The sequence below is a fragment of the Schistocerca gregaria genome, chromosome 6 (assembly GCF_023897955.1).
Source record: "Schistocerca gregaria isolate iqSchGreg1 chromosome 6, iqSchGreg1.2, whole genome shotgun sequence".
Lineage (NCBI taxonomy): Eukaryota > Metazoa > Arthropoda > Insecta > Orthoptera > Acrididae > Schistocerca > Schistocerca gregaria.
Window position 1 is genome coordinate 359,838,126 of NC_064925.1, and position 9,492 is coordinate 359,847,617.

Below are 9,492 nucleotides of genomic sequence, written 5' to 3' on the forward strand. Positions count from 1 at the left end.
GAAACGCCCAGCCCAAAGCATGTTTAGCGGAGATTCCTAGTTTGAGAACAAAACAAACCTGATACAACACGATGATGTTGCAGCTTGAAGTACAAACTCCAGAGCTCGAATATAGCCATAACCCAAGGCAAGACTATAGCATACCAGTTTCTCTCTCAACTGAAGTTTCCAAAACAATCAAAACTAGCAGGATTCCCTTACACGGCAGACGTGCCAACACTTCCGTTCATTACCCAGAATCAACTAGCACAATATAAATCATTGACACATTTCAGATAATATTTTACAACACATACTTAAATACACTCATTTTTTACCACATGCCTTAATTAGTTAACAGGTTAGGCTCTGTTATTAATGCCACGCACATAGGGTACCAAGTTAAGGTCTACAGTTCTACTCTGCCATTTAATACGCGTTCTGACGAGGAAAGAATGAATCCGGCTAATTAATGGAAACTCACTACTTGGATTTAGTATTTGATGATGCGCTCAAAACCAACAGACAAAGGTGAGAGTCGAGTTTACACTCGCAAGCAGGCCACGCAGAACACGAGCATAAGACGAACATTAAATAAACTGCTCCTTGTTCAATCTTTTACACACCGACGAAACTTATAATCTTTGCCGAATTACTGCAGACGCCGGAATCCCCAGTCGCTTGCAAATGACTCAAATAATTGTCTAAACGTCTTACTTTAAGTCCGATGACATTTGTAGAATGGGAGTTTCAATGGACAACCAGACCTCATCCCCTTGGATCCACCTGTGACCAAGACAGTAACACTGGCTGCTATCACAGCTTTAACGATGCATCACACCTGACACGAGTCACGCCAAACCATCAACAAAACGGCGTGGCCTCCTGTACGCTCCCAGACGTTCGCCATCAGAGTTCCTCTTTTTTTTCTTTATTGTGATTTTAAAACCCGTATAACAGGTCTGGCAGCAGCACAATACGCCGCTCTTCAGCCAAGGATAGTACAATGATAAGAGACATTAGTTGGAACAAAACGGTGGAGAAAAAACAGTAGACACATGAACATAAAAAACATGAAGCCGTTCACACTCGATGACAGTCCACACTACAAACTGTGGACACGAAGCACAAACACTGAAGATGTCGATGGCACTGGTGAACGGTGGAGTGTGACAGTGAACACTGAACACTAAACACGACGGCACACACGAGACACTGATGGCGATGATCTCCTGCGTGCGAATGTCCACTTAGTGTGTGTGAGTCCAGGGAACTACCAAGAGGGGAAGAAGGGTGAGGTGGGGGAGAGGGGAGAAACAAGGATGCCAATAGCTGAGGAGATGCGGGGAGGAGGAGAGGGGCAGGGGAGGGGAAGCCCGGGAAGAGGAGTGGGGAGAAATGGAGGAGCGAGGGATGAGGGAGAGAAGGGAGGGAGGGTGCACAAAGGAGCAAACACAGGTAGAGGGAGGGAGGATCAAAGTTGGTAGGAGGGGTAGATGGAGGGGAGGAGGGCATCATCAGGGAGAGGGAGCTGGTGGAAGCCACCTTGGGAGAGGGTAAGGAGGGTGGAGAGATGGAGACCAGGCAGGATGCGGGAATACAGGCGCAGCAGTGGGCGGGGGTGGGAGAGGATGGACGAGACAAGCGGGTGAAGAAGGTCGAGTTTACGGGAGGTGTAAGGGATCCGCATCCTTTCAAGGAAAAGGAGGAGGTGGGGGAATGGAATGAGATCGTACAGGATCCGCATGGGGGAGGAGAGACGGATGCGATAGGCGAGGTGGAGAGCATGGCGTTCCAGGATTTGAAGGGATTTATAAAAGGTAGGGGGGGGCAGACATCCAGGCCTGATGGGCGTAACAGAGGATAGGGCAGATGAGGGATTTATAGGTGTGGAGTATGGAGGAGGGGTCCAGACCCCACATACGGCTGAAAAGGAGCTTGAGGAGACATAGTCGGGAACGTGCCATGGCTTGGAATGTCCGGAGATGTCTAGGAGAGGCGACGATCGAGGGTGACGCCAAAGTACTTAAGGGTGGGGGTGAGGGCGATAGGACGGCCATAGAAGGTGAAATAGAAATCAAGAAGGCGGAAGGAAGGGATGGTTTTGCCTACAATGATCGCCTGGGTTTTGGAGGGATTGACCTTGAGCAACCACTGGTTGCACCAAGCGGTGAATTGATCAAGATGGTATTGGAGAAGGTGTTGGGAGCGCTGCAGGGTGGGAGCGAGGGCAAGGAAGGCGGTGTCATCGGAAAACTGGAGAAGGTGGACGGGGGGTGACAGCGGTGGCATGTCCGCCGTATACAATGGTACAGAAGGGAGGAAAGGACGGAGCCTTGGGTCACACCGGCGGAGGGAAAAAAGGTGTAGGAATCCGTGTTATGTATGGTGACGTAGGAAGGACGGTGGGAGAGAAAGGAGCCGATCAGACGGACGTAGTTAATAGGAAGGGCGAAGGTTTGGAGCTTGAAGAGGAGACCGGACTGCCATACTCGTTCATAAGCACGTTCGAGGTCCAGGGAGAGGAAGATTGCGGAGCGACAGGAATTAAGCTGTTCGAAAAGGAGATGAGTGAGGTGAAGGAGAAGGTCGTCGGAAGAGAAGGGTGGCCGAAAGCCACACGGTTAACGGGAAGGAGGCGGTGCTGTCGGAGATGCTGGTGGATGCGTCGGGCAGAGTTCCTCCTCCCTGCCGACGATACCCCGCAGACACGGCAGGCAGCCGGCCACAGCAACGCCACAGCGCCCTCTGGCTAGAGTAAGAAAACAGCAAAGCACGAAGTGGGGAACGCGCTACAGACAAGAAGGAAACGCAGAGAAGCAACCGTGACATATCGTCTCGGTGCACTACCCTCCGCCCTCCGCCCTCCGCCATGACTAGCTTGTTATATTTAGAGCCAATAAAGTTTCAAAAAACATGAGATATTGACACAGATGGTTCTCAATAAATAGAGCCGCCTTTCCTGCGCCAAAACTAGTCTATCCCTGAGGGAGGCCATTGTAATACGGACGAAACGTTGGTTTTTAATTTATAATGAAAGTCTTTTACACAGTCACTTGACACAACAAACACAACAATTTTAATCTTCATACAGGGAGGCAGATGGCCTGTCCAGTACTTGGCCCTAGCCCAGTATAGCCGACCGTCACTCATAATCGAAGAAAATTAATGAAACCTAGCTTTAGGAAACTTGTTCCTTCATCAGGAAGGAGAGATAAAGGGGGGGGGAGGGATGGCAAAAGGAGAGAAAGTGGTTACAGATCATTGACAACCTAGGGATAACAGGCGGAAGGTAAGCAAAAATGGACTAAGACGTGTCAAAGGGAAGTGAAAGATGGTGCATCGTAAGTACTGTCCCAGATTTAAAGCAAAAATGAGTGACTGAGAAGGAAAGAGGTACATGTGAGGTAAATAAGAAGAGAAATAAAACAAAATAAATAATGGAAAATGAAAAAAAATGGAAAATAGAATATGAAAAGTGAAAAGAGGGTTAACTATACACATGAAAGAAAGTGTGTAAAACAAATAAATAAGCAAAGGACCAATGAGAAGAGAGGAGTAGACGTTAACACAGGTTGAGTTCAGTGAAGGTGGCGGGATGAAGGGATATGTTGGAAGGCAAGTTCCCATCTGTGCAGTTCCCAGGGGCTGGTGTTGGATGGGAGGATCCAAATACCTCCTGTGGTATTGCAGTTGCTTAGGTTCAAATGGTTCAAATGGCTCTGAGCACTGTGGGACTTAACTGCTGTGGTCATCAGTCCCCTAGAACTTGGAACTACTTAAACCTAACTAACCTAAGGACATCACGCACATCCATGCCCGAGGCAGGATTCGAACCTGCGACCGTAGCTGTCACGCGGTTCCAGGCTGTAGCGCCTAGAACCGCACGGCCACTCCGGCCGGCGCAGTTCCTTAGGTCCCTACAGTTATATTGGGAGACATGCTCCAACACTATTGGGCTTCCCCCAGACGGACAGTTCGCTCGTAACCATTCATGTGCTCAGCCAGTTTCGTTGGTTGTCATAACAATTTAAGATCCCCGGACACCAAAATTAGTCACCACCTAGAAAATTCACTATAAGCATTATTCAATATCGCGTAATTCCGCCCTTGGAGGTGATGAATGTCTGTATTCGGTTAGGAAGTGTGCCCACGAGGTAGCACAGATACGTCGTATCATTTTAAGCCACTTGTTGAAAATCTAATCGTGCAATGCCACCTGACTGCGACGTTTTCCTGCTGTTCCATTGTTCCACACAAACTTTCTGTGGATTGCAAGACAGGTGATTTGGCAGACCAGTCAAGACCTAATAGTGTGGGGGAGTTTTCAGAAAAACACATATCCTTTCGACCCGATGAACTACCCTGTTGTCGTCCTAAAACGTAAGAGGGTCAGTAGCTTACTTATCATGCAGGTGTTATCTGAAAGTCAACATTTGATCATTCAGAATGTTGAAATAAACATGCTAATTCGTGTTAGTGGACACCTTAGTGAGATGGCCCAAAAAGAGAAAAACACGCCCAAAACACGGCACACCAATTTCCAGCTTGAACCTGACCTTCCACACATTCAGGACGAAATACTTCATTTGGCCTTCGGTTCATTCCACGACGTGCGTCATTTGAATTGTAGGTAAAACGTGATTCGTCAGACCACATTACGTTCTGCCAATGAGCTGCCCACGTTCGATGATCTCTTGGCCAACTTTATGTTCCTGCGTGAGCAATGGCAGCTTGCGAGGTGACCTATCCAAATGTTCATTGTATGCTATTCCCGTAGGAATGTTCTGACGCTGAAGCGTGTGGATGGATCTCACTGCTTGCAGTAACTGCTGTCACCATGGAAGCGACTTTGATTCACAAGGTGTGAAACGCGTCTCCGGTATCTCTCCCACGGGACCTTTTTCCGATCACAATTCTGACGTCGTATCTCGTTACCACCACTCCTATTCGACACATTGAACAGTGCACAGCGACATATCAACAAATCCAGCAACTTCACACGTTGTATGGCCATGGGCACGGCCAAACACTATTGTCCCTTTTCCCCATTCTTTCACTTTTTTACATTTACCCGTGTGTAGGTACAATGTTCGCTTGAAACATAGATGTATGCTCACGTAGAGGCAGTGTGCGCGTGACTGAGCACGTGATTCTATCGCTGCATCTGTAAAGGCTTAACGATTTATTTTTGCATGAGTAATTGGGGGTCTATTGCTTTCTCTGGAGAGCTAACATCAAACTGATAAATGACATGTGTTGTTTCACATGATGTCCTGATTAGAAGAGGCTCGTACTGTTAGCCAATGAACAGTTACTTAGAAACTGTACTTTTTTGTGCAAACATAGACTTTTTTAAATGGAACAATGCCTATTGATATTAACAAACTAAAAGAAGTTATATCAGAATGTCAGAAGTGTTTGCTGTAGGATTCTAGTGCGAGTGGTTTACGAGATATCGAATTTTGTAAAAGTTCTCAAACCGACTCTTGGACAATACCTGTGGCAGTACACGCTAAAGAACAACAATAGTGTATACACAAGTTATCTGGGTTATGACAAGTAATGATAAATTGAACATCACAGGTTGTGTTCAAAATGAACACTGGTAGCACCAATATACGCTTTCAGTCGGGGATGCAACGACTGCTGCACATTTGCTAGCATTTCAGCAGAGGTGTCGGAGCAGGCTCCAGTAATACGTACTTGCATAAAACATTAGGTTCAGTTTGTATGTTCTTGTAGAAGACAACTTTCAGCTTTCCTCGCAGCGCCGGCCGCGGTGGCCGAGCGGTTCTAGGCGCTTCAGTCTGGAACCGCGCGACTGCTACGGTCGTAGGTTCGAATCCTGCCTCGGGCATGAATGTGTGTGATGTCCTTAGGTTAGTTAGGTTTAAGTAGTTCTAAGTTCTAGGGGACTGACGACCTCAGTTGTGTTAAGTCCCATAGTGCTCAGGGCCATTTGAACCATTTTTACTCACAGCAAAAAGTCTGCAGGCGTCAAATCCGGGGAATGTGCTGGTCAAGGTGCAGGTCCTCTGCGTCCAATCCAACGATTTGGGAACAATTCGTGAAGACGCTGTAGTACTTTGGGCTGGACAGCCGTCGTGTTGGTACCTCAGGTTTTTTTTAGCGTACGTGGAAGGTTGTCCCCTGGGAGGCTGCAATATTTGTGCACGTTCAGTGTTCCGTCTATGAAAAACGGTCCTATGAGTTGATGGTTCACTATCCCGACACCACACACCACAAGCTTACAGTCCATCGACGCTAACGTTACTCCTGACGAAGCCAACGGCCATTGTCAACAGACCAATCGTATATTTCGGCAGTTTACATGGCTATGATTGGCAAATGTGGCTTCATCACTGAACAAGATACATGATACATCTGGAGAGTCCTGTCGTGATGGTCGTGTACAGACGTAAACACGATTCTCGTAATTGTCTCCACTCAGCTCTTGATGGAGAGAGGTGTGGTAGGGATGGAAACTGTGTCGTTGGAGAATAAGTAGGAAACTTGTACGACACATCCCACTTCTTCGCGCGATTGCGTGAGAGCTGTCCGCCTCCGTAGCGTAGCGGTAGCGTTACCGCCTACCACGCATGGGGCGCGGGTTCGATTTCCGGCATGGGACTGGGTGTTGTGTGTCCTTCATCATCATGTCATCATCACTGCCTCGGAAGTCGCCGAAGTGGCATCAACAAAAGAGGACTTGCAATACGGCGGCCAACAATACCATCATTTAATTTTTTTGCGTGAGAGCTAACGTGCGGTTCAACTGCAACAGCACAAGGACACTAATTTCAACCTCTTCCGTCGTCATTTGTTTCACTTGTTATGTTTTCTATGTATTACACTAGCACTTGCACGTAACTGTTTGAAGAAGTTTATAAATAATTGCCGATAACGGAAAATATTACTTTTTTGTTATTTAGTTAGTGTCTTTTGTAAAGAGAAACTATTAATGTCATGGACACAAAAGTTTTTGCAAGTGGTGTGCGTCATGTTTGTATGGACACAAAATGTTATTGCAAGTGGTGCGTTATAAATGTTTAAAGGTTGTAACTATGTAAGACAAGAAATATTAACTTTTCGTCTATAAACGTGAAAGTAATTACGTGGGTTCTTGTAAGCAAGCTTTTGCATGATACGTTCCGCAGAAATAATATATATCCACTTTTGTATTCAGTACTTTATACATTAAAAGTAATTGGAGCTTAAATCTCTAAAAGCATTCCTGTACAAGTGAAAATAATTAGGTTTGTCTCTGCAAGAAAAACAATCTGGCGACGTTACTTCTCAGTCTATCTTCTTTGCTCTGAAGCTTATGATGCTTATGAAGGTTATGATGCACTATCTTTAATTCCCTTTGACACCCTTTACACTACCTTTGCCTACCTTTAGCTTGTTGCCTCATGAAATAGGCTGATTACTCCCGGCGTCTTTTCATTTCAGTAAGTTACTTCATTTCGTGGTTCGGCTTGTACCAGCGGGTTACGAAAAAGAGCGAAATGAAGTAGCTCCACTCTCTGCATAGCAGACCATATCATCACCAACAGCCTCACGTGTGGTGTCTAGCTGCCAACCGTAAGGCAGACAAGGTACAACGCACCTCACGTATTTTCTCGAGATTTTCAACCACAAAAAAATAATTTAGATCTATTAATTTTGTACGCAGGCAACGGCCTTGCCACAGTGGATACACCGGTTCCCGTTAGATCACCGAAGTTAAGAGCTGTCGGGCGTGGTCGGCACTTGGATGGGTGACCATCCAGCCGCCATGTGCTGTTGCCATTTTTCGGGATGCACCCAGCCTCTTGATGCCAATTGAGGAACTACTCGACCGAATAGTAGCGGCTCCGGTCAAAGAAAACCATCATAACGACCGGGAGAGCAGTGTGCTGACCACACGCCCCTCCTATCCGCATCCTCAACTGAGGATGATACGGCGGTCGGATGGTCCCGATGGGCCGCTTGCGGCCTGAAGACGAAGTGGAATTTCGTAGGCAGCAATGTACTCCCTAAAATGTGCCATATATAAACTGGCCCGTGACAACGTTTTCCACTGTATATTAATATATGCTGTGTTTTACCTTACTTCGAAGTTTCACAAGAACCATGGGCAATAACGAAATGAAAACCAGTTCATTATCAAGCTGTGATGTCAGAGTATAAGATACAAGAAAACCATTTTTTTTTTTTTTTTTTTTTTTTTTTTGCCGAATGTTTTCCACAAAATCGAATGAGAAAGACGGCTTAGGGAAGAACACGTGCGAATCCCAAAGCAGTGGATTTTAATTTTCAGTGTGAAGAGTAAACTAGAGAGATGGATGCAGGTTTTATTCATTTGAATGCCTCAAAAAAAAGTTTTGCGTCACCCTGGTTCCCAGACCTCCTGTAGATAGACATTGACTATGGATGTTGGTTGTCAGAGACTGTCCCTTTGACTGCTCAGACATGCCACTAAACCCGTCCAAAGATGTAAACAACCATGCATGAGCTGCGCCTATTGGACAGAGGGAATCCGGCAGCCGATCAGTTCCAGTCATTCCACCAGGAAGGAGGTAGACAGCTCGTGTTGTCTATAGTTCAACAATGCCTAGACGGTCACTGCCGCGGTGATCGCGTCTGCATTGTTACTTTGTGCCAGGGAGGACTCTTAACAAGGGAAGTATCCAGGCGTCTCGGAGTGAACCAAATCAATGTTCTTCGCACATGGAGAAGATACAGAGAGACAGGAACTGTCATTGACATGCCTCGCTCAAGCCGCCCAAGAGCTACTGCTGCAGTGGACGACACCTCCCTACAGATTATGGCTCGGAGGACCCAGACAGCAATGCCACCATGCTGAATATTGTTTTTCGTGCAGCCACAGAACGTCGTGTTAACGACTTAAACTGTGAGCAACAGGCTGCATGATGTGCAACTTCACTCCCGACTTCCAAGGCGAGGTCCATCTTTAAAGCCATGACACCACGCAGCGCGGTACAGATGAAGGAGAACAACACCCCGAATCCACCGCTCAGGATTGGCATCACGTTCTCTTCACCGATGAATGTTGCATATGCCTTCACCCAGACAATCGTCGGAGACGAGTTTGGAGGCAAACCAGTCAGGCTGAATGCCTTAGACACACTGTTCAGCGAGTGCAGCAAGGTGGTGGGGCCTTGCTGTTTTGGGGAAGTGTTATGTGGGGCCGACGTAAGCAACTGGTGGTCATGAAATTCGCCATAACGGCCGTACGATATGTGAATACCACCCCCCAACCGATAGTGCATCCATATGGGCAGCATACTGGCGAGGCGTTCGTCTTCATGAACGACAATTCGAGCCTCTATTGTGTACATCTTCCGAATGATTTCCTTCAGGACAACGACATCGCTCGACAAGAGTGGCCAGAATGTTCTCCAGACCTGAACCCTATCGAACATGCCCGTGATAGATTGAAAAGGGCTGTTTATGGACGACGTGACCCACCAACCACTCTGAGGGATCTACGCGAATCGCCGGTGA

The 9,492-nt window shown here is 46.9% G+C and overlaps 1 pseudogene; it reads left to right on the forward strand.

Annotated features, from left to right (window-relative positions):
- The first annotated feature begins 7,656 nt into the window (after window positions 1-7,656).
- On the forward strand, window positions 7,657-7,773 carry LOC126279193 (5S ribosomal RNA; annotated as a pseudogene).
- Window positions 7,774-9,492: the final 1,719 nt, after the last annotated feature.